The sequence below is a fragment of the Gorilla gorilla genome, chromosome 18, assembly GCF_029281585.2.
Source record: "Gorilla gorilla gorilla isolate KB3781 chromosome 18, NHGRI_mGorGor1-v2.1_pri, whole genome shotgun sequence".
In the NCBI taxonomy this organism is placed as follows: domain Eukaryota; kingdom Metazoa; phylum Chordata; class Mammalia; order Primates; family Hominidae; genus Gorilla; species Gorilla gorilla.
In genome coordinates, this window is record NC_073242.2 from 64,177,311 (window position 1) to 64,199,944 (window position 22,634).

Sequence of the window (22,634 nt, forward strand, 5' to 3'; positions counted from 1 at the left end):
TCAACTCTGTGAGTTGAACACATGCAACCCAAGGAAGCTACTGAGAATTATTCTGTCCAGCGTTAGATGCAGAAATCCCGTTTCCAACGAAATCCTCAAAGAGGTCCAAATATCCACTTGCAGACTTTACAAACAGAGTGTTTCCAAACTGCTCTATGAAAAGAAAGGTTAAACTCTGTGAGTGGAACGCACACATCCCAAAGTGGTTGCTGAGAATTATTCTCTCTAGTATTTATACGAAGATATTTCCTTTTCTACCATTGGCGCCAAAGGGCTTCAAATCTCCACTTGCAAATTCCTCAAAAAGAGGGTTTCAAATCTGCTCTGTCTAAAGGAAGGTTCAACTATGTGAGTTGAACACAAGCAGCCCAAGGAAGCTACTGAGAATTCCTCTGTCTAGCGTTAGATGCAGAAATCCCGTTTCCAACAAAATCCTCAAAGAGGTCCAAATATCCACTTGCAGACTTTACACACAGAGTGTTTCCAAACTGCTCTATGAAAAGAAAGGTTAAACTCTGTGAGTGGAACGCACACATCCCAAAGTGGTTGCTGAGAATGATTCTCTCTAGTTTTTATATGAAGATATTTCCTTATCTACCATTGGCCCAAAAGCGCTTGAAATCTCCACTTGCAAACTCCACAAAAAGAGGGTTTCAAATCTGCTCTGTCTAAAGGAAGGTTCAACTCTGTGAGTTGAACACACGCAACCCAAGGAAGCTACTGAGAATTCTTCTGTCCAGCGTTAGATGCAGAAATCCCGTTTCCAACGAAATCCTCAAAGAGGTCCAAATATCCACTTGCAGACTTTACACACAGAGTGTTTCCAAACTGCTCTATGAAAAGAAAGGTTAAACTCTGTGAGTGGAACGCACACATCCCAACGTGCTTGCTGAGAATGATTCTCTCTAGTTTTTATATGAAGATATTTCCTTTTCTACCGTTGGCCCCAAAGCGCTTGAAATCTCCACTTCCAAATTCCACAAATAGAGGGTTTCAAATATGCTGTGTCTAAAGGAAGGTTCAACTCTGTGAGTTGAACACACGCAGCCCAAAGAAGTTACTGAGAATTCTTCTGTCTAGCGTTAGATGCAGAAATCCCGTTTCCAACGAAATCCTCAAAGAGGTCCAAATATACACTTACAGACTTTACAAACAGAGTGTTTCCAAACTGCTCTATGAAAAGAAAGGTTAAACTCTGTGACTGGAACGCACACATCCCAAAGTGGTTGCTGAGAATGATTCTCTCTAGTTTTTATATGAAGATATTTCCTTTTCTACAGTTGGCCCCAAAGCGCTTGAAATCTCCGCTTGCAAATTCCACAAAAAGAGGGTTTCAAATCTGCTCTGTCTAAAGGAGGATTCAACTCTGTGCGTTGAACACACGCAGCCCAAGGAAGCTACTGAGAATTCCTCTGTCTAGCGTTAGATTCCGAAATCCCGTTTCCAACGAAATCCTCAAAGAGGTGCAAATATCCACTTGCAGACTTTACAAACAGAGTGTTTCCAAACTGCTCTATGAAAAGAAATGTTAAACTCTGTGAGTGGAATGCACGCTTCGCAAAGTGGTTGCTGAGAATGATTCTCTCTAGTTTTTATATGAAGATATTTCCTTTCCTATCGTTGGCCCCTAAGCGCTTGAAATCTCCACTTGCAAATTCCACAAAAAGAGGGTTTCAAATCTGCTCTGTCTAAAGGAAGGTTCAACTCTGTGAGTTGAACACACGCAGCCCAAAGAAGTTACTGAGAATTCTTCTGTCTAGCGTTAGATGCAGAAATCCTCTTTCCAACGAAATCCTCAAAGAGGTCCAAATATCCACTTGCAGACTTTACAAGCAGAGTGTTTCCAAACTGCTCTATGAAAAGAAATGTTAAACTCTGTGAGTGGAACGCACACATCCCAAAGTGGTTGCTGAGAATGATTCTCTCTAGTTTTTACAGGAAGATATTTCCTTTTCTACCTTTGGCCACAAAGCACTTGAAATCTCCACTTGCAAATTCCACAAAAAGAGGGTTTCAAATCTGCTCTGTCTAAAGGAGGGTTCATCTCTGTGAGTTGAAAACACGCAGCCCAAGGAAGCTACTGAGAATTCCTCTGTATAGCGTTAGATGCAGAAATCCCGTTTCCAATGAAATCCTCAAAGAGGTCCAAATATCCACTAGCAGACTTTACAAACAGAGTGTTTCCAAACTGCTCTATGAAAGGAAAGGTTAAACTCTGTGGGTGGAACACACACATCCCAACGTGGTTGCTGAGAAAGATTCTCTCTAGTTTTTTTACGAAGATATTTCCTTTTCTACCGTAGGCCCCAAAGTGCGTGACATCTCCACTTGCAAATTCCACAAAAAGAGGGTTTCAAATCTGCTCTGTCTAAAGGAACGTTCAACTCTGTGAGTTGAACACACGCAGCCCAAGGAAGTTACTGAGAATTCTTCTGTCTAGCGTTAGATGCAGAAATCCCGTTTCCAACGAAATCCTCAAAGAGGTCCAAATATGCCCTTGCAGACTTTACAAAGAGAGTGTTTCCAAACTGCTCTATGAAAAGAAAGGTTAAACTCTGTTGGTGGAACACACACATCCCAAAGTGGTTGCTGAGAATGATTCTCTCTAGTTTTTATATGAAGATATTTCCTTTTCTACCTTTGGCCCCAAAGCGCTTGAAATCTCCACTTGCAAATTCCTCAAAAAGAGGGTTTCAAATCTGCTCTGTCTAAAGGAGGGTTCATCTCTGTGAGTTGAAAACACGCAGCCCAAGGAAGCTACTGAGAATTCCTCTGTATAGCGTTAGATGCAGAAATCCCGTTTCCAACGAAATCCTCAAAGATGTCCAAATATCCACTTGCAGACTTCACAAACAGAGTGTTTCCAAACTGCTCTATGAAAAGAAAGGTTAAACTCTGTGAGTGGAACGCACACATCCCAAAGTGGTTGCTGAGAATGATTCTCTCTAGTTTTTATATGAAGATATTTCCTTTTCTACCATTGGCGGCAAAGCGCTTCAAATCTCCACTAGCAAATTCCTCAAAAAGAGGGTTTCAAATCTGCTCTGTCTAAAGGAAGGTTCAACTATGTGAGTTGAACACACGCAGCCCAAGGAAGTTACTGAGAATTCTTCTGTCTAGCGTTAGATGCAGAAATACCGTTTCCAACGAAATCCTCAAAGAGGTCCAAATATCCACTTGCAGACTTTACAAACAGAGTGTTTCCAAACTGCTCTATGAGAAGAAAGGTTAAACTCTGTTAGTGGAACGCACATATCCCAAAGTGGTTGCTGAGAATGATTCTCTCTAGTTTTTATACGAAGATATTTCCTTTTCTACCTTTGGCGCCAAAGCGCTTGAAATCTCCACTTGCAAATTCCTCAAAAAGAGGGTTTCAAATCTGCTCTGTCTAAAGGAAGGTTCAACTCTGTGAGCTGAAGGCATGTAACCCAAAGAAGTTACTGAGAATTCTTCTGTCTAGCGTTAGATGCAGAAATCCTCTTTCCAACGAAATCCTCAAAGAGGTCCAAATATCCACTTGCAGACTTTACAAACAGAGTGTTTCCAAACTGCTCTATGAAAAGAAATGTTAAACTCTGTGAGTGGAACGCACACATCCCAAAGTGGTTGCTGAGAATGATTCTCTCTAGTTTTTACAGGAAGATATTTCCTTTTCTACCTTTGGCCACAAAGCGCTTGAAATCTCCACTTGCAAATTCCACAAAAAGAGGGTTTCAAATCTGCTCTGTCTAAAGGAGGGTTCATCTCTGTGAGTTGAAAACACGCAGCCCAAGGAAGCTACTGAGAATTCCTCTGTATAGCGTTAGATGCAGAAATCCCGTTTCCAACGAAATCCTCAAAGAGGTCCAAATATCCACTAGCAGACTTTACAAACAGAGTGTTTCCAAACTGCTCTATGAAAGGAAAGGTTAAACTCTGTGGGTGGAACACACACATCCCAACGTGGTTGCTGAGAAAGATTCTCTCTAGTTTTTTTACGAAGATATTTCCTTTTCTACCGTAGGCCCCAAAGTGCGTGACATCTCCACTTGCAAATTGCACAAAAAGAGGGTTTCAAATCTGCTCTGTCTAAAGGAACGTTCAACTCTGTGAGTTGAACACACGCAGCCCAAGGAAGTTACTGAGAATTCTTCTGTCTAGCGTTAGATGCAGAAATCCCGTTTCCAACGAAATCCTCAAAGAGGTCCAAATATGCACTTGCAGACTTTACAAACAGAGTGTTTCCAAACTGCTCTATGAAAAGAAAGGTTAAACTCTGTGGGTGGAACACACACATCCCAAAGTGGTTGCTGAGAATGATTCTCTCTAGTTTTTATATGAAGATATTTCCTTTTCTACCTTTGGCCCCAAATCGCTTGAAATCTCCACTTGCAAATTCCTCAAAAAGAGGGTTTCAAATCTGCTCTGTCTAAAGGAGGGTTCATCTCTGTGAGTTGAAAACACGCAGCCCAAGGAAGCTACTGAGAATTCCTCTGTATAGCGTTAGATGCAGAAATCCCGTTTCCAACAAAATCCTCAAAGAGGTCCAAATATCCACTTGCAGACTTCACAAACAGAGTGTTTCCAAACTGCTCTATGAAAAGAAAGGTTAAACTCTGTGAGTGGAACGCACACATCCCAAAGTGGTTGCTGAGAATGATTCTCTCTAATTTTTATATGAAGATATTTCCTTTTCTACCGTTGGCCCCAAAGCGCTTCAAATCTCCACTTGCAAATTCCTCAAAAAGAGGGTTTCAAATCTGCTCTGTCTAAAGGAAGGTTCAACTATGTGAGTTGAACACACGCAGCCCAAAGTAGTTACTGAGAATTCTTCTGTCCAGCGTTAGATGCAGAAATCCCGTTTCCAACGAAATCCTCAAAGAGGTCCAAATATCCACTTGCAGACTTTACACACAGAGTGTTTCCAAACTGCTCTATGAAAAGAAAGGTTAAACTCTGTGAGTGGAACGCACACATCCCAAAGTGGTTGCTGAGAATGATTCTCTCTAGTTTTTATATGAAGATATTTCCTTATCTACCATTGGCCCAAAAGCGCTTGAAATCTCCACTTGCAAACTCCACAAAAGAGGGTTTCAAATCTGCTCTGTCTAAAGGAAGGTTCAACTCTGTGAGTTGAACACACGCAACCCAAGGAAGCTACTGAGAATTCTTCTGTCCAGCGTTAGATGCAGAAATCCCGTTTCCAACGAAATCCTCAAAGAGGTCCAAATATCCACTTGCAGACTTTACAAACAGAGTGTTTCCAAACTGCTCTATGAAAAGAAAGGTTAAACTCCGTGAGTGGAACGCACACATCCCAAAGTGCTTGCTGAGAATGTTTCTCTCTAGTTTTTATATGAAGATATTTCCTTTTCTACCGTTGGCCCCAAAGCGCTTGAAATCTCCACTTCCAAATTCCACAAATAGAGGGTTTCAAATATGCTCTGTCTAAAGGAAGGTTCAACTCTGTGAGTTGAACACACGCAGCCCAAAGAAGTTACTGAGAATTCTTCTGTCTAGCGTTAGATGCAGAAATCCCGTTTCCAACGAAATCCTCAAAGAGGTCCAAATATACACTTGCAGAATTTACAAACAGAGTGTTTCCAAACTGCTCTATGAAAAGAAAGGTTAAACTCTGTGACTGGAACGCACACATCCCAAAGTGGTTGCTGAGAATGATTCTCTCTAGTTTTTATACGAAGATATTTCCTTTTCAACCATTGGCCCCAAAGCGCTTGAAATCTCCGCTTGCAAATTCCACAAAAAGAGGGTTTCAAATCTGCTCTGTCTAAAGGAGGATTCAACTCTGTGAGTTGAACACACGCAGCCCAAGGAAGCTACTGAGAATTCCTCTGTATAGCGTTAGATGCAGAAATCCCGTTTCCAACGAAATCCTCAAAGAAGTCCAAATATCCACTTGCAGACTTTACAAACAGAGTGTTTCCAAACTGCTCTATGAAGGGAAAGGTTAAACTCTGTGGGTGGAACACACACATCCCAACGTGGTTGCTGAGAATGATTCTCTCTAGTTTTTATACGAAGATATTTCCTTTTCTACCGTAGGCCCCAAAGTGCGTGACATCTCCAATTGCAAATTCCACAAAAAGAGGGTTTCAAATCTGCTCTGTCTAAAGGAACGTTCAACTCTGTGAGTTGAACACAAGCAGCCCAAGGAAGTTACTGAGAATTCTTCTGTCTAGCGTTAGATGCAGAAATCCCGTTTCCAACGAAATCCTCAAAGAGGTCCAAATATGCACTTGCAGACTTTACAAACAGAGTGGTTCCAAACTGCTCTATGAAAAGAAAGGTTAAACTCTGTGAGTGGAACGCACATATCCCAACGTGGTTGCTGAGAATGATTCTCTCTAGTTTTTATACGAAGATATTTCCTTTTCTACATTTGGCCCCAAAGCGCTTGAAATCTCCACTTCCAAATTCCACAAAAAGAGGGTTTCAAATCTGCTCTGTCTAAAGAAAGGTTCAACTCTGTGAGTTGAACACACGCAGCCCAAAGTAGTTACTGAGAATTCTTCTGTCTAGCTTTAGATGCAGAAATCCCGTTTCCAACGAAATCCTCAAAGAGGTCCAAATATCCACTTGCAGACTTTACAAACAGAGTGTTTCCAAACTGCTCTATGAAAAGAAAGCTTAAACTCTGTGAGTGGAACGCACATATCCCAAAGTGGTTGCTGACAATGATTCTCTCTAGTTTTTATACGAAGATATTTCCTTTTCTACATTTGGCCCCAAAGCGCTTGAAATCTCCACTTGCAAATTCCACAAAAAGAGGGTTTCAAATCTGCTCTGTCTAAAGGAGGATTCAACTCTGTGAGTTGAACACACGCAGCCCAAGGAAGCTACTGAGAATTCCTCTGTCTAGCGTTAGATGCAGAAATCCCGTTTCCAACGAAATCCTCAAAGAGGTCCAAATATCCACTTGCAGACTTTACAAACAGAGTGTTTCCAAACTGCTCTATGAAAAGAAAGGTTAAACTCTGCGACTGGAACGCACACATCACAAAGTGGTTGCTGAGAATGATTCTCTCTAGTTTTTATACGAAGATATTTCCTTTTCTACCTTTGGCCCCAAAGCGCTTGAAATCTCCACTTCCAAATTCCACAAAAAGAGGGTTTCAAATCTGCTCTGTCTAAAGAAAGGTTCAACTCTGTGAGTTGAACACACGCAGCCCAAAGTAGTTACTGAGAACTCTTCTGTCTAGCTTTAGATGCAGAAATCCCGTTTCCAACGAAATCCTCAAAGAGGTCCAAATATCCACTTGCAGACTTTACACACAGAGTGTTTCCAAACTGCACTATGAAAGGAAAGTTTAAACTCTGTGGGTGGAATGCACACATCCCAAAGTGGTTGCTGAGAATGATTCTCTCTAGTTTTTACCTGAAGATATTTCCTTTTCTACCGTTGGCCCCAAAGTGCTTGACATCTCCACTTGCAAATTCCACAAAAAGAGGGTTTCAAATCTACTCTGTCTAAAGGAGGATTCAACTCTGTGAGTTGAACACACGCAGCCCAAGGAAGCTACTGAGAATTCCTCTGTCTAGCGTTAGATGCAGAAATCCCGTTTCCAACGAAATCCTCAAAGAGGTCCAAATATCCACTAGCAGACTTTACAAACAGAGTGTTTCCAAACTGCTCTATGAAAAGAAAGGTTAAACTCTGCGACTGGAACGCACACATCCCAAAGTGGTTGCTGAGAATGATTCTCTCTAGTTTTTATATGAAGATATTTCCTTTTCTACCGTTGGCCCCAAAGCTCTTGAAATCTCCACTTCCAAATTCCACAAAAAGAGGGTTTCAAATCTGCTCTGTCTAAAGAAAGGTTCAACTCTGTGAGTTGAACACACGCAGCCCAAAGTAGTTACTGAGAACTCTTCTGTCTAGCTTTAGATGCGGAAATCCCGTTTCCAACGAAATCCTCAAAGAAGTCCAAATATCCACTTGCAGACTTTACACACAGAGTGTTTCCAAACTGCACTATGAAAGGAAAGTTTAAACTCTGTGGGTGGAATGCACACATCCCAACGTGGTTGCTGAGAATGATTCTCTCTAGTTTTTACCTGAAGATATTTCCTTTTCTACTGTTGGCCCCAAAGTGCTTGACATCTCCACTTGCAAATTCCACAAAAAGAGGGTTTCAAATCTACTCTGTCTAAAGGAGGATTCAACTCTGTGAGTTGAACACACGCATCCCAAGGAAGCTAATGAGAATTCCTCTGTCTAGCGTTAGATGCAGAAATCCCGTTTCCAACGAAATCCTCAAAGAGGTCCAAATATCCACTTGCAGACTTTACAAACAGAGTGTTTCCAAACTGCTCTATGAAAAGAAAGGTTAAACTCTGCGACTGGAACGCACACATCACAAAGTGGTTGCTGAGAATGATTCTCTCTAGTTTTTATACGAAGATATTTCCTTTTCTACCTTTGGCCCCAAAGCGCTTGAAATCTCCACTTCCAAATTCCACAAAAAGAGGGTTTCAAATCTGCTCTGTCTAAAGAAAGGTTCAACTCTGTGAGTTGAACACACGCAGCCCAAAGTAGTTACTGAGAACTCTTCTGTCTAGCTTTAGATGCAGAAATCCCGTTTCCAACGAAATCCTCAAAGAGGTCCAAATATCCACTTGCAGACTTTACACACAGAGTGTTTCCAAACTGCACTATGAAAGGAAAGTTTAAACTCTGTGGGTGGAATGCACACATCCCAAAGTGGTTGCTGAGAATGATTCTCTCTAGTTTTTACCTGAAGATATTTCCTTTTCTACCTTTGGCCACAAAGCGCTTGAAATCTCCACTTGCAAATTCCACAAAAAGAGGGTTTCAAATCTGCTCTGTCTAAAGGAGGGTTCATCTCTGTGAGTTGAAAACACGCAGCCGAAGGAAGCTACTGAGAATTCCTCTGTCTAGCGTTAGATGCAGAAATCCCGTTTCCAACGAAATCCTCAAAGAGGTCCAAATATCCACTTGCAGACTTTACAAACAGAGTGTTTCCAAACTGCTCTATGAAAGGAAAGGTTAAACTCTGTGGATGCAACGCACATATCCCAACGTGGTTGCTGAGAATGATTCTCTCTAGTTTTTATACGAAGATATTTCCTTTTCTACCGTTGGCCCCAAAGCGCTTGACATCTCCACTTGCAAATTCCACAAAAAGAGGGTTTCAAATCTGCTCTGTCTAAAGGAACGTTCAACTCTGTGAGTTGAACACACGCTGCCCAAGGAAGCTACTGAGAATTCCTCTGTCTAGCGTTAGATGCAGAAATCCCGTTTGTAACGAAATCCTCAAAGAGGACCAAATATCCACTTGCAGACTTTACAAACAGAGTGTTTCCGAACTGGTCTATGAAAAGAAAGGTTAAACTCTGTGAGTGGAACGCACACATCCCAAAGTGGTTGCTGAGAATGATTCTCTCTAGTTTTTATATGAAGATATATCCTTTTCTACATTTGGCGCCAAAGCGCTTGAAATCTCCACTTGCAAATTCCACAAAAAGAGGGTTTCAAATCTGCTCTGTCCAAAGGAGGGTTCATCTCTGTGAGTTGAACACACGCAGCCCAAAGAAGTTACTGAGAATTCTTCTGTCTAGCGTTAGATGCAGAAATCCCGTTTCCAACGAAATCCTCAAAGAAGTCCAAATATCCACTTGCAGACTTTACAAACAGAGTGTTTCCAAGCTGCTCTATGAAAGGAAAGGTTAAACTCTGTGGGTGCAACGCACATATCCCAACGTGGTTGCTGAGAATGATTCTCTCTAGTTTTTATACGAAGATATTTCCTTTTCTACCGTTGGCCCCAAAGCGCTTGACATCTTCACTTGCAAATTCCACAAAAAGAGGGTTTCAAATCTGCTCTGTCTAAAGGAACGTTCAACTCTGTGAGTTGAACACACGCTGCCCAAGGAAGCTACTGAGAATTCCTCTGTCTAGCGTTAGATGCAGAAATCCCGTTTGTAACGAAATCCTCAAAGAGGACCAAATATCCACTTGCAGACTTTACAAACAGAGTGTTTCCGAACTGGTCTATGAAAAGAAAGGTTAAACTCTGTGAGTGGAACGCACACATCCCAAAGTGGTTGCTGAGAATGATTCTCTGTAGTTTTTATATGAAGATATTTCCTTTTCTACATTTGGCGCCAAAGCGCTTGAAATCTCCACTTGCAAATTCCACAAAAAGAGGGTTTCAAATCTGCTCTGTCCAAAGGAGGGTTCATCTCTGTGAGTTGAACACACGCAGCCCAAAGAAGTTACTGAGAATTCTTCTGTCTAGCGTTAGATGCAGAAATCCCGTTTCCAACGAAATCCTCAAAGAGGTCCAAATATCCACTTGCAGACTTTACAAACAGAGTGTTTCCAAACTGCTCTATGAAAAGAAAGGTTAAACTCTGCGACTGGAACGCACACATCCCAAAGTGGTTGCTGAGAATGATTCTCTCTAGTTTTTATACGAAGATATTTCCTTTCCTACCGTTGGCCCCAAAGCGCTTGAAATCTCCACTTCCAAATTCCTCAAAAAGAGGGTTTCAAATCTGCTCTGTCTAAAGAAAGGTTCAACTCTGTGAGTTGAACACACGCAGCCCAAAGAAGTTACTGAGAATTCTTCTGTCTAGCTTTAGATGCAGAAATCCCGTTTCCAACGAAATCTTCAAAGAGGTCCAAATATCCACTTGCAGACATTACACACAGAGTGTTTCCAAACTGCACTAGGAAAAGAAAGGTTAAACTCTGTGAGTGGAATGCACACATCCCAAAGTGGTTGCTGAGAATGATTCTCTGTAGTATTTATACGAAGATATTTCATTTTCTACCGTTGGCGCCAAAGCCCTTGAAATCTCCACTTGCAAATTCCTCAAAAAGAGGGTTTCAAATCTGCTCCGTCTAAAGTAATGTTCAACTCTGTGAGTTGAACACACGCAGCCCAAGGAAGCTACTGAGAATTCCTCTGTCTAGCGTTAGATGCAGAAATCCCGTTTCCAACGAAATCCTCAAAGAGGTCCAAATATCCACTTGCAGACTTTACAAACAGAGTGTTTCCAAACTGCTCTATGAAAAGAAAGGTTAAACTCTGTGAGTGGAACGCACACATCCCAAAGTGGTTGCTGAGAATGATTCTCTCTAGTATTTATACGAAGATATTTCCTTTTCTACCTTTGGCGCCAAAGCGCTTGAAATCTCCACTTCCAAATTCCTCAAAAAGAGGGTTTCAAATCTGCTCTGTCTAAAGAAAGGTTCAACTCTGTGAGTTGAACACACGCAGCCCAAAGAAGTTACTGAGAATTCTTCTGTCTAGCTTTAGATGCAGAAATCCCGTTTCCAACGAAATCCTCAAAGAGGTCCAAATATCCACTTGCAGACATTACACACAGAGTGTTTCCAAACTGCACTAGGAAAAGAAAGGTTAAACTCTGTGAGTGGAATGCACACATCCCAAAGTGGTTGCTGAGAATGATTCTCTGTAGTATTTATACGAAGATATTTCATTTTCTACCGTTGGCGCCAAAGCGCTTGAAATCTCCACTTGCAAATTCCTCAAAAAGAGGGTTTCAAATCTGCTCCGTCTAAAGTAATGTTCAACTCTGTGAGTTGAACACACGCAGCCCAAGGAAGCTACTGAGAATTCCTCTGTCTAGCGTTAGATGCAGAAATCCCGTTTCCAACGAAATCCTCAAAGAGGTCCAAATATCCACTTGCAGACTTTACAAACAGAGTGTTTCCAAACTGCTCTATGAAAAGAAAGGTTAAACTCTGTGAGTGGAACGCACACATCCCAAAGTGGTTGCTGAGAATGATTCTCTCTAGTTTTTACATGAAGATATTTCCTTTTCTACCGTTGGCCCCAAAGCGCTTGAAATCTCCACTTGCAAATTCCACAAAAAGAGGGTTTCAAATCTGCTCTGTCTAAAGGAACGTTCAACTCTGTGAGTTGAACACACGCAGCCCAAAGAAATTACTGAGAATTCTTCTGTCTAGCCTTAGATGCAGAAATCCCGTTTCCAACGAAATCCTCAAAGAGGTCCAAATATCCACTTGCAGACTTTACAAACAGAGTGTTTCCAAACTGCTCTATGAAAAGAAAGGTTAAACTCTGCGACTGGAACGCACACATCCCAAAGTGGTTGCTGAGAATGATTCTCTCTAGTTTTTATACGAAGATATTTCCTTTTCTACCGTTGGGCCCAAAGCGCTTGAAATCTCCACTTGCAAATTCCACAAAAAGAGGGTTTCAAATCTGCTCTGTCTAAAGGAAGGTTCAACTCTGTGAGTTGAACACACGCAGCCCAAAGAAGTTACTGAGAATTCTTCTGTCTAGCGTTAGATGCAGAAATCCCGTTTCCAACGAAATCCTCAAAGAGGTCCAAATATCCACTTGCAGACTTTACAAACAGAGTGTTTCCAAACTGCTCTATGAAAAGAAAGGTTAAACTCTGCGAGTGGAACGCACACATCCCAAAGTGGTTGCTGAGAATGATTCTCTCTAGTTTTTATATGAAGATATTTCCTTTTCTACAGTTGGCCCCAAAGCGCTTGAAATCTCCACTTGCAAATTCCTCAAAAAGAGGGTTTCAAATCTGCTCTGTCTAAAGAAAGGTTCAACTCTGTGAGTTGAACACACGCAGCACAAAGAAGTTACTGAGAATTCTTCTGTCTAGCCTTAGATGCAGAAATCCCGTTTCCAACTAAATCCTCAAGGAGGTCCAAATATCCACTTGCAGACTTTACACACAGAGTGTTTCCAAACTGCACTATGAAAAGAAAGGTTAAACTCTGTGAGTGGAATGCACACATCCCAAAGTGGTTGCTGAGAATGATTCTCTCTAGTTTTTAAATGAAGATATTTCCTTTTCTACCTTTGGCCACAAAGCGCTTGAAATGTGCACTTGCAAATTCCACAAAAAGAGGGTTTCAAATCTGCTCTGTCTAAAGGAGGGGTCATCTCCGTGAGTTGAAAACACGCAGCCCAAGGAAGCTACTGAGAATTCCTCTGTCTAGCGTTAGATGCAGAAATCCCGTTTCCAACGAAATCCTCAAAGAGGTCCAAATATCCACTTGCAGACTTTACAAACAGAGTGTTTCCAAACTGCTCTATGAAAAGAAAGGTTAAACTCTGTGAGTGGAACGCACACATCCCAAAGTGGTTGCTGAGAATGATTCTCTCTAGTATTTATACGAAGATATTTCCTTTTCTACCTTTGGCGCCAAAGCGCTTGAAATCTCCACTTGCAAATTCCTCAAAAAGAGGGTTTCAAATCTGCTCTGTCTAAAGGAAGGTTCAACTCTGTGAGCTGAACACACGCAGCCCAAAGAAGTTACTGAGAATTCTTCTGTCTAGCGTTCGATGCAGATATACCGTTTCCAACGAAATCCTCAAAGAGGTCCAAATATCCACTTGTAGACTTTACAAACAGAGTGTTTCCAAACTGCTCTATGAAAAGAAAGTTTCAACTCTGTGGGCAGAACGCACACATCCCAAAGTGGTTGCTGAGAATGATTCTCTCTAGTTTTCACATGAAGATATTTCCTTTTCTACCTTTGGCCCCAAAGCGCTTGAAATCACCACTTGCAAATTCCACAAAAAGAGGGTTTCAAATCTGCTCTGTCTAAAGGAGGGTTCAACTCTGTGAGCTGAACACACACAGCCCAAAGAAGTTACTGAGAATTCTTCTGTCTAGAGTTAGATGCAGAAATCCCGTTTCCAACGAAATCCTCAAAGAGGTCCAAATATTCACCTGCAGACTTTACAAACAGAGTGTTTCCAAACTGCTCTATGGAGGGAAAGGTTAAACTCTGTGGGTGGAACGCACACATCCCAAAGTGGTTGCTGAGAATGATTCTGTCTAGTTTTTATACGAAGATATTTCCTTTTCTACCGTTGGCCCCAAAGCGCTTGAAATCTCCACTTGCAAATTCCACAAAAAGAGGGTTTCAAATCTGCTCTGTCTAAAGGAAGGTTCAACTCTGTGAGTTGAACACACGCAGCCCAAAGAAGTTACTGAGAATTCTTCTGTCTAGCGTTAGATGCAGAAATCCCGTTTCCAATGAAATCCACAAAGAGGTCCAAATATCCACTTGCAGACTTTACAAACAGAGTGTTTCCAAACTGCTCTATGAAAACAAAGGTTAAACTCTGTGAGTGGAACGCACACATCCCAAAGTGGTTGCTGAGAATGATTCTCTCTAGTTTTTATATGAAGATATTTCCTTTTCTACCGTTGGCCCCAAAGCGCTTGAAATCTCCACTTGCAAACTCCACAAAAAGAGTTTTTCAAATCTGCTCTGTCTAAAGAAGGTTCAACTCTGTGAGTTGAACACACGCAGCCCAAAGAAGTTACTGAGAATTCTTCTGTCCGGCGTTAGATGCAGAAAAGCCGTTTCCAACGAAATCCTCAAAGAGGTCCAAATATCCACTTGCAGACATTACACACAGAGTGTTTCCAAACTGCACTAGGAAAAGAAAGGTTAAACTCTGTGAATGGAATGCACACATCCCAAAGTGGTTGCTGAGAATGATTCTCTGTAGTATTTATACGAAGATATTTCATTTTCTACCGTTGGCGCCAAAGCGCTTGAAATCTCCACTTGCAAATTCCTCAAAAAGAGGGTTTCAAATCTGCTCCGTCTAAAGTAATGTTCAACTCTGTGAGTTGAACACACGCAGCCCAAGGAAGCTACTGAGAATTCCTCTGTCTAGCGTTAGATGCAGAAATCCCGTTTCCAACGAAATCCTCAAAGAGGTCCAAATATCCACTTGCAGACTTTACAAACAGAGTGTTTCCAAACTGCTCTATGAAAAGAAAGGTTAAACTCTGTGAGTGGAACGCACACATCTCAAAGTGGTTGCTGAGAATGATTCTCTCTAGTTTTTACATGAAGATATTTCCTTTTCTACCGTTGGCCCCAAAGCGCTTGAAATCTCCACTTGCAAATTCCACAAAAAGAGGGTTTCAAATCTGCTCTGTCTAAAGGAACGTTCAACTCTGTGAGTTGAACACACGCAGCCCAAAGAAATTACTGAGAATTCTTCTGTCTAGCCTTAGATGCAGAAATCCCGTTTCCAACGAAATCCTCAAAGAGGTCCAAATATCCACTTGCAGACTTTACAAACAGAGTGTTTCCAAACTGCTCTATGAAAAGAAAGGTTAAACTCTGCGACTGGAACGCACACATCCCAAAGTGGTTGCTGAGAATGATTCTCTCTAGTTTTTATACGAAGATATTTCCTTTTCTACCGTTGGCCCCAAAGCGCTTGAAATCTCCACTTGCAAATTCCACAAAAAGAGGGTTTCAAATCTGCTCTGTCTAAAGGAAGGTTCAACTCTGTGAGTTGAACACACGCAGCCCAAAGAAGTTACTGAGAATTCTTCTGTCTAGCGTTAGATGCAGAAATCCCGTTTCCAACGAAATCCTCAAAGAGGTCCAAATATCCACTTGCAGACTTTACAAACAGAGTGTTTCCAAACTGCTCTATGAAAAGAAAGGTTAAACTCTGTGAGTGGAACGCACACATCCCAAAGTGGTTGCTGAGAATGATTCTCTCTAGTTTTTATATGAAGATATTTCCTTTTCTACAGTTGGCCCCAAAGCGCTTGAAATCTCCACTTGCAAATTCCTCAAAAAGAGGGTTTCAAATCTGCTCTGTCTAAAGAAAGGTTCAACTCTGTGAGTTGAACACACGCAGCACAAAGAAGTTACTGAGAATTCTTCTGTCTAGCCTTAGATGCAGAAATCCCGTTTCCAACTAAATCCTCAAGGAGGTCCAAATATCCACTTGCAGACTTTACACACAGAGTGTTTCCAAACTGCACTATGAAAAGAAAGGTTAAACTCTGTGAGTGGAATGCACACATCCCAAAGTGGTTGCTGAGAATGATTCTCTCTAGTTTTTAAATGAAGATATTTCCTTTTCTACCTTTGGCCACAAAGCGCTTGAAATGTGCACTTGCAAATTCCACAAAAAGAGGGTTTCAAATCTGCTCTGTCTAAAGGAGGCGTCATCTCTGTGAGTTGAAAACACGCAGCCCAAGGAAGCTACTGAGTATTCCTCTGTATAGCGTTAGATGCAGAAATCCCGTTTCCAACGATATCCTCAAAGAGATCCAAATATCCACTTGCAGACTTTACAGACAGAGTGTTTCCAAACTGCTCTATGAAAGGAAAGATTAAACTCTGTGGGTGGAACGCACATATCCCAACGTGGTTGCTGAGAATGATTCTCTCTAGTTTTTATACGAAGATATTTCCTTTTCTACCTTTGGCCCCAAAGCGCTTGAAATCTCCACTTGCAAATTCCACAAAAAGAGGGTTTCAAATCTGCTCTGTCTAAAGGAGGATTCAACTCTGTGAGTTGAACACACGCAGCCCAAGGAAGCTACTGAGAATTCCTCTGTCTAGCGTTAGATGCAGAAATCCCGTTTCCAACGAAATCCTCAAAGAGGTCCAAATATCCACTTGCAGACTTTACAAACAGAGTGTTTCCAAACTGCTCTATGAAAAGAAAGGTTAAACTCTGTGAGTGGAACGCACACATCCCAAAGTGGTTGCTGAGAATGATTCTCTCTAGTATTTATACGAAGATATTTCCTTTTCTACCTTTGGCGCCAAAGCGCTTGAAATCTCCACTTGCAAATTCCTCAAAAAGAGGGTTTCAAATCTGCTCTGTCTAAAGGAAGGTTCAACTCTGTGAGCTGAACACACGCAGCCCAAAGAAGTTACTGAGAATTCTTCTGTCTAGCGTTCGATGCAGATATACCGTTTCCAACGAAATCCTCAAAGAGGTCCAAATATCCACTTGTAGACTTTACAAACAGAGTGTTTCCAAACTGCTCTATGAAAAGAAAGTTTCAACTCTGTGGGCGGAACGCACACATCCCAAAGTGGTTGCTGAGAATGATTCTCTCTAGTTTTCACATGAAGATATTTCCTTTTCTACCTTTGGCCCCAAAGCGCTTCAAATCACCACTTGCAAATTCCACAAAAAGAGGGTTTCAAATCTGCTCTGTCTAAAGGAGGGTTCAACTCTGTGAGCTGAACACACACAGCCCAAAGAAGTTACTGAGAATTCTTCTGTCTAGAGTTAGATGCAGAAATCCCGTTTCCAACGAAATCCTCAAAGAGGTCCAAATATTCACCTGCAGACTTTACAAACAGAGTGTTTCCAAACTGCTCTATGGAGGGAAAGGTTAAACTCTGTGGGTGGAACGCACACATCCCAAAGTGGTTGCTGAGAATGATTCTGTCTAGTTTTTATACGAAGATATTTCCTTTTCTACCGTTGGCCCCAAAGCGCTTGAAATCTCCACTTGCAAATTCCACAAAAAGAGGGTTTCAAATCTGCTCTGTCTAAAGGAAGGTTCAACTCTGTGAGTTGAACACACGCAGCCCAAAGAAGTTACTGAGAATTCTTCTGTCTAGCGTTAGATGCAGAAATCCCGTTTCCAATGAAATCCACAAAGAGGTCCAAATATCCACTTGCAGACTTTACAAACAGAGTGTTTCCAAACTGCTCTATGAAAACAAAGGTTAAACTCTGTGAGTGGAACGCACACATCCCAAAGTGGTTGCTGAGAATGATTCTCTCTAGTTTTTATATGAAGATATTTCCTTTTCTACCGTTGGCCCCAAAGCGCTTGAAATCTCCACTTGCAAACTCCACAAAAAGAGTTTTTCAAATCTGCTCTGTCTAAAGGAAGGTTCAACTCTGTGAGTTGAACACACGCAACCCAAGGAAGCTACTGAGAATTCTTCTGTCCGGCGTTAGATGCAGAAAAGCCGTTTCCAACGAAATCGTCAAAGACGTCCAAATATTCACCTGCAGACTTTACAAACAGAGTGTTTCCAAACTGCTCTATGAAAAGAAAGGTTAAACGCTGTGAGTGGAATGCAGACATCAAAAAGTGGTTGCTGAGAATGATTCACTCTAGTATTTATACGAAGATATTTTCTTTTCTACCATTGGCGCCAAAGCGCTTCAAATCTCCACTTGCAAATTCCTCAAAAAGAGGGTTTCAAATCTGCTCTGTCTAAAGGACGGTTCAACTATGTGAGTTGAACACACGCAGCCCAAAGAAGTTACTGAGAATTCTTCTGTCTAGCGTTAGATGCAGAAATCCCGTTTCCAACGAAATCCTCAAAGAGGTCCAAATATTCACCTGCAGACTTTACAAACAGAGTGTTTCCAAACTGCTCTATGAAAAGAAAGGTTAAACGCTGTGAGTGGAACGCACACATCCCAAAGTGGTTGCTGAGAATGATTCACTCTAGTATTTATACGAAGATATTTTCTTTTCTACCATTTGCGCCAAAGCGCTTCAAATCTCCACTTGCAAATTCCTCAAAAAGAGGGTTTCAAATCTGCTCTGTCTAAAGGACGGTTCAACTCTGTGAGTTGAACACACGCAGCCCAAAGAAGTTACTGAGAATTCTTCTGTCTAGCGTTAGATGCAGAAATCCCGTTTCCAACGAAATCCTCAAAGAGGTCCAAATATCCACTTGCAGACTTTACAAACAGAGTGTTTCCAAACTGCTCTATGAAAAGAAAGGTTAAACTCTGTGAGTTGAACGCACACATCCCAAAGTGGTTGCTGAGAATGATTCTCTCTAGTTTTTATACGAAGATATTTCCTTTTCTACGGTTGGCCCCAAAGCTCTTGAAATCTCCACATGTAAATTCCACAAAAAGAGGGTTTCAAATCTTCTCTGTGTAAAGGAGGGTTCAACTCTGTGAGTTGAACACACGGAGCCCAAAGAAGCTACTGAGAATTCCTCTGTATAGCTTTAGATGCAGAAATCCCGTTTCCAACGAAATCCTCAAAGAGGTCCAAATATCCACTTGCAGAATTTACAAACAGAGTGTTTCCAAACTGGTCTATGAAAAGAAAGGTTAAACTCTGTGAGTGGAACACACACCTCCCAAAGTGGTTGCCGATAATGATTCTCTCTAGTATTTATACGAAGATATTTCCTTTTCAACCGTTGGCGCCAAAGCGCTTCAAATCTCCACATGCAAATTCCTCAAAAAGAGGGTTTCAAATCTGCTCTGTCTAAAGGAAGGTTCGACTATGTGAGTTGAACTCACGCAGGCCAAAAAAGTTACTGAGAATCCTTCTGTCTAGCGTTAGACGCAGAAATACCGTTTCCAACGAAATCCTCAAAGAGGTCCAAATAACCACATGCAGAATTTACAAACAGAGTGTTTCCAAACTGCTCTATGAAATGAAAGGTTAAACACTGTGAGTGGAACGCACCCTTCCCAAAGTGTTGCTGAGAATGATTCTCTCTAGTTTTTATAGGAAGATATTTCCTTTTCTACGGTTGGCCCCAAAGCGCTTGAAATTTCCACTTGCAAATTCCACAAAAAGAAGGTTTCAAATCTGCTCTGTCTAAATTAACGTTCAACTCTGTGAGTTGAACACAAGCAGCCCTAAGAAGTTACTGAGAATTCTTCTGTCCAGCGTTAGATGCAGAAATCCCGTTTCCAACGAAATCCTCAAAGAGGTCCAAATATCCCCTTGCAGACTTTACAAACAGAGTGTTTCCAAACTGCTCTATGAAAAGAAAGGTTAAACTCTGTGAGTGGAACGCACACATCCCAAAATGGTTGCTGAGAATGATTCTCTCTAGTTTTTATACGAAGATATTTCCTTTTCTACCGTTGGCCCCAAAGCGCTTGAAATCTCCACATGCAAATTCCACAAAAAGGGGGTTTCAAATCTTCTCTGTCTAAAGGAATTTTCAACTCTGTGATTTGAACACACGCAGCCCAAAGAAGCTACTGAGAATTCCTCTGTCTAGCGTTAGATGCAGAAATCACGTTTCCAACGAAATCCTCAAAGAGGTCCAAATATCCACTTGCAGACATTACACACAGAGTGTTTCCAAACTGCACTAGGAAAAGAAAGGTTAAACTCTGTGAGTGGAATGCACACATCCCAAAGTGGTTGCTGAGAATGATTCTCTGTAGTATTTATACGAAGATATTTCATTTTCTACCGTTGGCGCCAAAGCGCTTGAAATCTCCACTTGCAAATTCCTCAAAAAGAGGGTTTCAAATCTGCTCCGTCTAAAGTAATGTTCAACTCTGTGAGTTGAACACACGCAGCCCAAGGAAGCTACTGAGAATTCCTCTGTCTAGCGTTAGATGCAGAAATCCCGTTTCCAACGAAATCCTCAAAGAGGTCCAAATATCCACTTGCAGACTTTACAAACAGAGTGTTTCCAAACTGCTCTATGAAAAGAAAGGTTAAACTCTGTGAGTGGAACGCACACATCCCAAAGTGGTTGCTGAGAATGATTCTCTCTAGTTTTTACATGAAGATATTTCCTTTTCTACCGTTGGCCCCAAAGCGCTTGAAATCTCCACTTGCAAATTCCACAAAAAGAGGGTTTCAAATCTGCTCTGTCTAAAGGAGGATTCAACTCTGTGAGTTGAACACACGCAGCCCAAAGAAATTACTGAGAATTCTTCTGTCTAGCCTTAGATGCAGAAATCCCGTTTCCAACGAAATCCTCAAAGAGGTCCAAATATCCACTTGCAGACTTTACAAACAGAGTGTTTCCAAACTGCTCTATGAAAAGAAAGGTTAAACTCTGCGACTGGAACGCACACATCCCAAAGTGGTTGCTGAGAATGATTCTCTCTAGTTTTTATACGAAGATATTTCCTTTTCTACCGTTGGCCCCAAAGCGCTTGAAATCTCCACTTGCAAATTCCACAAAAAGAGGGTTTCAAATCTGCTCTGTCTAAAGGAAGGTTCAACTCTGTGAGTTGAACACACGCAGCCCAAAGAAGTTACTGAGAATTCTTCTGTCTAGCGTTAGATGCAGAAATCCCGTTTCCAACGAAATCCTCAAAGAGGTCCAAATATCCACTTGCAGACTTTACAAACAGAGTGTTTCCAAACTGCTCTATGAAAAGAAAGGTTAAACTCTGTGAGTGGAACGCACACATCCCAAAGTGGTTGCTGAGAATGATTCTCTCTAGTTTTTATATGAAGATATTTCCTTTTCTACAGTTGGCCCCAAAGCGCTTGAAATCTCCACTTGCAAATTCCTCAAAAAGAGGGTTTCAAATCTGCTCTGTGTAAAGAAAGTTTCAACTCTGTGAGTTGAACACACGCAGCACAAAGAAGTTACTGAGAATTCTTCTGTCTAGCCTTAGATGCAGAAATCCCGTTTCCAACTAAATCCTCAAGGAGGTCCAAATATCCACTTGCAGACTTTACACACAGAGTGTTTCCAAACTGCACTATGAAAAGAAAGGTTAAACTCTGTGAGTGGAATGCACACATCCCAAAGTGGTTGCTGAGAATGATTCTCTCTAGTTTTTAAATGAAGATATTTCCTTTTCTACCTTTGGCCACAAAGCGCTTGAAATGTGCACTTGCAAATTCCACAAAAAGAGGGTTTCAAATCTGCTCTGTCTAAAGGAGGGGTCATCTCTGTGAGTTGAAAACACGCAGCCCAAGGAAGCTACTGAGTATTCCTCTGTATAGCGTTAGATGCAGAAATCCCGTTTCCAACGATATCCTCAAAGAGATCCAAATATCCACTTGCAGACTTTACAGACAGAGTGTTTCCAAACTGCTCTATGAAAGGAAAGATTAAACTCTGTGGGTGGAACGCACATATCCCAACGTGGTTGCTGAGAATGATTCTCTCTAGTTTTTATACGAAGATATTTCCTTTTCTACTTTTGGCCCCAAAGCGCTTGAAATCTCCACTTGCAAATTCCACAAAAAGAGGGTTTCAAATCTGCTCTGTCTAAAGGAGGATTCAACTCTGTGAGTTGAACACACGCAGCCCAAGGAAGCTACTGAGAATTCCTCTGTCTAGCGTTAGATGCAGAAATCCCGTTTCCAACGAAATCCTCAAAGAGGTCCAAATATCCACTTGCAGACTTTACAAACAGAGTGTTTCCAAACTGCTCTATGAAAAGAAAGGTTAAACTCTGTGAGTGGAACGCACACATCCCAAAGTGGTTGCTGAGAATGATTCTCTCTAGTATTTATACGAAGATATTTCCTTTTCTACCTTTGGCGCCAAAGCGCTTGAAATCTCCACTTGCAAATTCCTCAAAAAGAGGGTTTCAAATCTGCTCTGTCTAAAGGAAGGTTCAACTCTGTGAGCTGAACACACGCAGCCCAAAGAAGTTACTGAGAATTCTTCTGTCTAGCGTTCGATGCAGATATACCGTTTCCAACGAAATCCTCAAAGAGGTCCAAATATCCACTTGTAGACTTTACAAACAGAGTGTTTCCAAACTGCTCTATGAAAAGAAAGTTTCAACTCTGTGGGCGGAACGCACACATCCCAAAGTGGTTGCTGAGAATGATTCTCTCTAGTTTTCACATGAAGATATTTCCTTTTCTACCTTTGGCCCCAAAGCGCTTGAAATCACCACTTGCAAATTCCACAAAAAGAGGGTTTCAAATCTGCTCCGTCTAAAGGAGGGTTCAACTCTGTGAGCTGAACACACACAGCCCAAAGAAGTTACTGAGAATTCTTCTGTCTAGAGTTAGATGCAGAAATCCCGTTTCCAACGAAATCCTCAAAGAGGTCCAAATATTCACCTGCAGACTTTACAAACAGAGTGTTTCCAAACTGCTCTATGGAGGGAAAGGTTAAACTCTGTGGGTGGAACGCACACATC